This window comes from Culex quinquefasciatus, chromosome 2, assembly GCF_015732765.1.
Source record: "Culex quinquefasciatus strain JHB chromosome 2, VPISU_Cqui_1.0_pri_paternal, whole genome shotgun sequence".
NCBI classification, from domain to species: domain Eukaryota; kingdom Metazoa; phylum Arthropoda; class Insecta; order Diptera; family Culicidae; genus Culex; species Culex quinquefasciatus.
The window spans coordinates 199,263,364-199,269,225 of NC_051862.1; the positions used below are offsets into that span (position 1 = coordinate 199,263,364).

Below are 5,862 nucleotides of genomic sequence, written 5' to 3' on the forward strand. Positions count from 1 at the left end.
ATAAGACATAAAACATAAAACATAAAACATAAAACATAAAACATAAAACATAAAACATAAAACATAAAACATAAAACATAAAACATAAACATAAAACATAAAACATAAAACATAAAACATAAGACATAAAACATAAAACATAAAACATAAAACATAAAACATAAAACATAAAACATAAAACATAAAACATAAAACATAAAACATAAAACATAAAACATAAAACATAAAACATAAAACATAAAACATAAAACATAAAACATAAAACATAAAACATAAAACATAAAACATAAAACATAAAACATAAAACATGAAACATAAAACATAAAACATAAAACATAAAACATAATTTTTATTTTTGTTTTTGTTTTTGTTTTTGTTTTTGTTTTTGTTTTTGTTTTTGTTTTTGTTTTTGTTTTTGTTTTTGTTTTTGTTTTTGTTTTTGTTTTTGTTTTTGTTTTTGTTTTTGTTTTTGTTTTTGTTTTTGTTTTTGTTTTTGTTTTTGTTTTTGTTTTGTTTTTGTTTTTGTTTTGTTTTTGTTTTGTTTTTGTTTTGTTTTTGTTTTTGTTTTGTTTTTGTTTTTGTTTTTGTTTTTGTTTTTGTTTTTGTTTTTGTTTTTGTTTTTGTTTTTGTTTTTGTTTTTGTTTTTGTTTTTGTTTTTGTTTTTGTTTTTGTTTTTGTTTTTGTTTATGAGCATCATAAGCCAATGAAAAATAAATTCATTCATTCCAGACAGCTTCCACAAAGTCACGTAGTCAGCCTTTTTTTGTAAACAAATGACGTCACAAGAAGATCCAGGCAGAGAAAACAGAAAAATAAAAAGTCAGAAATTTCCGAACACAAAAGTGCACACTCATCCCCACCACATTATCAAAACCACACACACATACTCCGTAACTCAGGCAAGTTCATTCACCGGTCGAAGCTGCGCACTTCCTGAATCGGTGTCAATGATCGTTTTTTTTTTGGCGAAAACACACCTTGAATTTCCAAATCTCTTTTATTGTACGAGGATCAACCTTGAACTTCGTAGACGAAGCTTTGATGTTTGTCAGCTAGGAAAGTGAGAAACCAGTCGGTTTTAGTAACGATTTCCGATGTCTTTCGGAATCTTCCGTGTGAATTTCAAGATCGAACTCGGAAAATGCAAATTTTTGCTAATTTAAATCTGGTTCGCAAAACTTGGTGACCTCATATTTGTTAGCTTCCTGGTTATTTAGCCTTTGTTTTGTTCAAATTTTACAAAACTAGCTTAGAAGACATTTTAAAAACACTTTTCAAAGTTCAATAACTTTCAGCCAAATTCCACAGTTGGCGATACTCCAAATACCAATGTATTGCCTAAGCTTGTTAAGATTAACCGCTCGCGACCAGAAGTTGTTGTGTCCGCGGAATCGTCGGAACCACAACCTGCTGCCTGCAGACCATTGAACCTGCCCAGATCTTTGAGCGGTTGTAAGTCGCACGCGACTCAGCCGTCCGTGGCAAAGTCAGTCAGTAAGTTACTAAGTCAGTATGTCCGCAGACCCTTTGGCTCGAAGAAACCACAAACTGGGTGGGAGAATTGGTTGAACTCTGGCGGGGTAGAGGGGAAGTGAAGTAAACTTGATTTGCCCTTTCCAGCGAATGTCTGCAAGAAACTGTTTAGTGAAATAAACTGCACGACGGCGAAGGGAAAGAAAATCTGGTTGGCAAGGTCGCGTGATCCGTAGAAGAGAAGTAGAGGAATAGAAAAAAAAAATGTTGAGGCTGCGTGCTGAAGTGGGTAGATTATGTGTGTATAGTATGGCCGGTCACTTCTTGCTGCAGCGAATGCTCGATGCTTCTCGATGGCTGGTGGTTCTGGTGGTTGGGCAATGTTGCCGAGACTGTTTACGGTGATATTAACGAGCGTCACCGATGCGTTTGAACGGACACTGAAAAAAAATAAAAGTACCAAATTCCTAAATTCTAGGAATTTTGGCTCCTTTCCTTATTAAGTAATCCAAAAAACCCGATTACTAAATAAGGAAAAGAGGCAAAATTCCTAGAATAAAGGAATTTGGTACTATTTTTTTATTTCAGTGGAGTCAATGCACTGAATGTTGTGGTTGGTCCCTTCGCCGTCGATTTAAAACATCAATTGAATAATTATGGATTTAACATGATAATGAATTTAGTAATCACTTGGAATAAATTGTAACGTCAGTGGTGGTGACTAGAGGATGACGAGCGGGAATTCTCGGGAAAAAAATCCCGGGAAAAAGACCATTTTTGGACCTCTCGATTCCCGGGAAATTCGGTCTAGACTCCCGGGAAATTTCAAACTTATAAATATCGAAACAAAATTATATAAATAAATCAGAAAATTATTAGGAAAATTCTTTATTGTTTAGAATATTGGATATTCAATGTTCGAATAAACCAAATTCTTCTCTAAACTTCTTATTCAGAAAGTGTAAATTTTAAATTACAATAAAGATAATTGAGAGAAGCCAAACAAATTTGGACCCCAAAATTTACCTTAAAGCAGTTAAACCCCAAAAATGAAATCTGAAGTTTTTCAAATATTGTTTTTATTAATATTTCTAAGAGAGTAAAGCTTTTTCAAAATAAGTCCAATTTCCATATCCTCTCTCGAGCATAGCAATCCTCAAAATCTGTTTTTTTAGTCTTAGTTAATTTCGCTGTATTAAGGTAATTTCCTTTTTTGATGTCAATAAGTCATTTTGTGTTTTAAGTCAACCTCAATATTAAATTATATTTTCCGAAAAACAATTCTGGCAATCTTTGTAAAGTTAATGTCGCCAATTGTGAACATTCGGGGTTTCCTGATAACTTTAATATTTCTTCAATGAATATTTTCAGTTGACCTTAAATAGGAAAAAACAAGTTTAAATTTTTTTAGAGTCGTTATTTATCATATTGCAAAAATCCCGATACTGGGAAATTATATATTATTCGTAAACATTTTAAACTAAAATTTTGAGTCCAAAAAAACTCAAGAAACATTCTTGTATTTGCAAATTCAGAAAAAAAAAATCAAAAGATAGATATAGTTCCTCTGAATAATGAGGATACTTAAATTAAATGGATTAAATTCCTTAAAAAAAATTATCAATTTTCTTTTTAAATTATTGACACTATTGGTATAGTCAAAAAAACTCCCGGGTCCCGGGAATTCCCGGGAAATGGCCAAATTCAACTCTCGATTCCCGGGAAATTGAAAATCTCGAGAATCGTCACCCTCTAGGGTGACATTAAATCTGGGGTAAAATATTGGGCTTAATATATATTTTTAAAGATTTTACATCTGCTCAAGTCCTTTTCAAAAAAAAAAAAAATTAAATTGCAAGCCATGGTATTAACATTGGAATGAAAAAAAGTGTTTTATAGTTCATTTAACACTTGCTCAGTTACTTTATAAATTTAAAAAAAAAAACATTTCGTCGAAAAAAAACTCTTTGCAGTACAGTCCAGACTCGATTATCGAGCTTAATTGACCCCTAAATTACTCTAAAGTGACTTAGAATTTTTTAAAGCAAGATGGCGGCCAATATGGCGGTGATGAAATGTTGGAAAAATTCATTTTTTTTATTTGATTGTCAATCAACAACTCAAAATTGACTAAAATGGGGTTGCAGAACTCGAATTTGATGTTAAAAGTAAGAAAAATCAACACGTAAAAAAAATTCTTTTGGTCATGATTCGATTATCCAAATTCCCATACAATCCTCCGGATAATCGAACTTCGGATAATCAAAACTTCGGATAATCGAGTCTGGACTGTACTGTACAACGGAATTTTACAAAAGATCAGAATATTTTTTAAGTGGAAAATTGTAAATTGTTTTCAGTTGATTAGACTACTACTTCCATTAAATCTTTGAAGTTTTTTGAAGAAAAAATTATTTGCCCTCTGATTTCTTAATATAAAAAAAAAACAAACTAATATTTTTGACCAATTTTCGGTTTTGCAAAATTCACTGTAAATGCAAATGTGCAGGGAGCAAATGTACAGGGAGAATATTTAAGAAAAAATATGTAAACAATATTTTTCCACTGTGGTTTTCTACTTGATCTTCATCCTGAACTTCACTTGAACCACAATTTCTCATTTCAGAGGCTATCCAAAATTTAAAAAAAATCAATGGTAAATTTTTAATGGTAAATTAAAAAAAAACAAGCTTAGTTGTTGATTGCATGCGAAAACTGGCATACTCTGCATTCACGATCACCAATGGTTCCATGGTGTAATGGTTAGCACTCAGGACTCTGAATCCTGCGATCCGAGTTCAAATCTCGGTGGAACCTGATTATTTTTTTTTACTGGTTTCAAAGAGATTTTTTTGTTTTAATTAAAGCTTAAAGCGAACATATCTTAGCAGGCGCCATTCATAAATGACGTAGTATTTTAGAATAAAGGGAAGGTTCGGAATATCTGTGACGATTCTTATAAAATTATTGAATTGTGAATAGGAAATATGCTACGAGAAAAAGGTCGGAAGGTCTGGATTCTTCGTATACTCATATTTTGTGGATGGCACCATATGAAATTGAAAATGTCATAAAAGCTAAATATTATAAGAAAAAGTGTTGTGAGATAACTTCTAAATCGCTGGAAGAAGAGGAGGAAGATAAACTTGAAGAACTTGATAATTCATTCTTTAAATATTCTGCTAAATATTTGAAACATAGACAGAAATCGTTAGAAAAAAGGCATGGTAACAATTATTGAATATTGCCAGACAAGTGATTTTAAACTATGTAATCTTTCCTCTTTCACTATCCACCTTGAAGAGATGAATGCACAATGGTGTAAAGTCTCTATAATAAAACCAAAAAAAAAAAAAAAAAATTGAAAAAAAAAAATGGAATGTACCAAAAAGCGTTGTATTATGTATTCTGTATGATTTGTAATCCATTTTGTATGAAAATTCTAATTGTATTTATTAATAATTTTACCCCCTCCTTTTTTCGAGAAACTTCGAAGGGGGGAAGCTAAAAGTTGAAATTTAATTTGCAACGTTTTTGGGAATCCTTCAAATTTTCCCAAAATTGGAGGAAAAGAAATATTTATTTTACGAAAAAACACTTCAAAAAACTGTTTTAAAATCGCTGAAATTTCCCGTTACTCGATTGTCAAAAATTGTGAGACATGTCATTTTAAAAAAGAAAAAAAAAGTTCTTTATATAAATAGTGTGACCCTTCTAGGTTATATTGGATTCTAAAAGTACATTCAATTTCCCATAAAATGACATGTGTCACGATTTTTTACAATTGATTTACGGGAAACGACAGTGGTTTAGACACTATTTTTTTTTACTTTTTGATGAAAAATACTCTCAGGATTTCAAAAAAGTGTCAACGTGGTTTATGGATGGTCCCCAAGTGTATTGCGATCAACTTGTTGATCCCCGGTGAGAAACCTTGTTCGAATTCGAGCAAAACTCCAGTCAATTTTCTCACTGGGTCACGACTTCCCACACTACACGCGCTTGCATACTTGTAGGCGCTTTCGCTTACTTTTGCCTTACATCGTCGATAAGTACAGGCATGTGCCGATTTCTTCTGACCCTCATCATTTTAAAATAAGAGAATAGAAAAAATAAACACAAAGCACTTGTCACCGTCAAAAAAGACATCCAAACAAAAATGATATCATCTTCATTGTTTCTGGAAAATTTTGACCTGTCACCAAACAGAGCGCCCTCGGTTCCGGACAACAAAGGTAAACAAATCTCAACAAGCCCTCCCAGCAGCAGCATCATTTCTGCGTGTGACGTTAACAATTTATTTTTTTCCAAAACAAAACTTCAACAAGCCCCCAAATATATATCGCAGAAACTGACAAATCCAAAAGCAAGACGAAAAAAATCTGCAAG

The 5,862-nt window shown here is 32.0% G+C and overlaps 1 non-coding gene across 1 annotated transcript; it reads left to right on the forward strand.

Annotated features, from left to right (window-relative positions):
- The first annotated feature begins 4,218 nt into the window (after window positions 1-4,218).
- Window positions 4,219-4,290, forward strand: Trnaq-cug. Its single transcript has one exon. It is a non-coding gene; the product is annotated as a tRNA-Gln (tRNA).
- The last annotated feature ends 1,572 nt before the right edge of the window (window positions 4,291-5,862 follow it).